The following is a 1,992-nucleotide window of genomic DNA, read 5'->3' on the forward strand; positions in this document are numbered from 1 at the left end:
TCCTAGACTGCACAAAAGCATACGACAAGGTGGACAGAGCAAAACTCTGGGAAATTCTAAGCGAATGCGGAATGTCTCACAACCTTATTTGCTTGCTTAAGCTCATCATCAGCAACAATAGTGTTGTCCTAATCACAGCATCGAAAAGATCAAGACGGGTTGAGCTAGAGCAGGGTCTGAGACAAGGGTGTGCCCTGTCACCCACCCTGTTCATGCTGTACATCTCAAGATTGGAGAGACGGCCTGTAGAATCGGGCCGTGGAGTGAAGATTAGGACCTCGAAAAACATCTTCGAGAATAAAGAAAGTAGAGTGAGAGTAATCCCAGGGGTGCTATACGCAGATGATCTCCTTCTGCTAGCACACTCCTGGTCTGAAATGAAACAGTTGCTGCAGATCACCACAGAAGTGGGAAACGAGTTAAGACTGGTCTTTAACCCGAAATAATCTGCTGTATTAGACTTTAACGAACCCGGCAGTGGGGTGAACCCGGAGCTCAGCATCCAGGGGCTTGTGATCCCCACAGCCAAATCATACAAGTATCTGGGCATCACGCTTTGCAACAACCGGAACTACCTAAGTGAGCAAGAGAAAGTGTGGAAAGAGAAATCCACGAAAGCGCTCAGACAAATGTACGCCAAGTCGCTATGGAAGTTCAACAGGTTTGAGGTGACTAAGATACAATGGAAAGCGACATGTGTGCCTGCGCTAACCTACTGCAACTCGGTCCTGACAGCATCTGCGGATACGCGCAAGAGGTTGGAAACATCGCAGAGGGAAGCAGGCAAATGGTCTCTAGGGCAACCACCTTCAACATAGCCTATGAGTTTATTGAGGGAGAACTGGGATGGGCTTCCTATGAGAGCAGAGAAGCCAAAAGTAAGATTCTTTTCTTTGCTAGACTCGAGCGAATGCCGAGCTACCGGTGGCCAAAAGCCATCCTGGAGGCAATGAAGACATGCAACATCTTCAGTGAGGCGTACAAGAGAATGAAACACCTCAGCAGACTGTATGAGTGCGAGTTCGATGAACCGCAACATGTGGAATCTGAAGAACGTCACTGGAGAGCCTTCCGCAACGATGTGAGCGACCGCATCAGAACATTCACTGACAGGGAATGGAGGGAGAACATGGAAACCAAACCGAGCCTGAAAAGATACAGGCAACACAAAATGATCAGGTGCACAATCGATCATGTATATGACAACACAAGAGGGAGTACCCTCCTGGCAGGGGCCCGTGCCCGGTTTCCTCAACACAAACTCCTTCAGAGCCAGGTTCGAAGAAATAGATGGAAAGTGTGAGCTGTGCGACTGCCACAACGAAACCCTGGAACATGTCATCATGGAGTGCGACGAAGAGAATAGCTCTGAGCCAGAGATCCGCAAAAGACTAGGCCTACACGAAGACTCAACACGAGAAACTGTAGAGCGAACATAAAGAAGTCTAGAAAGATGGGAGCGGGAGACGAAGAGATATGTCCCCTGCAAACGTCGGATCAACCAACCTATAACCAGCTGAGAAGACTCGCCCCCGCGCATGGGGTCTCCTGGTTACAATGTAAACCTTGTAACACCAGGGATGGTTAATGAATCAATCAATCAATCAGTATCAGGAGAAACTCCTGATGCAATTACGCAACCTTCAGTACCCACACGCAATTTACGTCCAAGAGAAAACATTCGCCGTCCTTCAAGATACTTGGCAGACGCAAACAATCTAGATACAGAAAACGAACAATGCGACACGGACAGTGAAGATGGCGATCCGTCAGTGTTTCAGTCGAAGGCAAGGGCGCGTAACGATGAAAATGGTTCGCATCAGCCTACCTCATATGAAGATGCAATGAGCAGCCCAGAAAAAGAAAAATGGCAAGAAGCCATTCAAAAGGAATTAAAATCCATGGAAGACTTGAAAGTGTGGAAGTTAACTGAGCTGCCACCAGGCAGAAAAGCAATCGATTCAAGATGGATCTTCAAGATCAAAGGTAATT

The 1,992-nt window shown here is 47.7% G+C and overlaps 1 pseudogene; it reads left to right on the forward strand.

Moving 5' to 3' along the window:
• Positions 1-8: 8 nt before the first annotated feature.
• LOC108863960 (uncharacterized) lies at positions 9-1,722 on the forward strand (annotated as a pseudogene).
• The last annotated feature ends 270 nt before the right edge of the window (positions 1,723-1,992 follow it).

This window comes from Galendromus occidentalis, unplaced genomic scaffold (genome assembly GCF_000255335.2).
Source record: "Galendromus occidentalis unplaced genomic scaffold, Mocc_1.1 scf7180000077158, whole genome shotgun sequence".
Classification (NCBI taxonomy): Eukaryota; Metazoa; Arthropoda; class Arachnida; order Mesostigmata; family Phytoseiidae; genus Galendromus; species Galendromus occidentalis.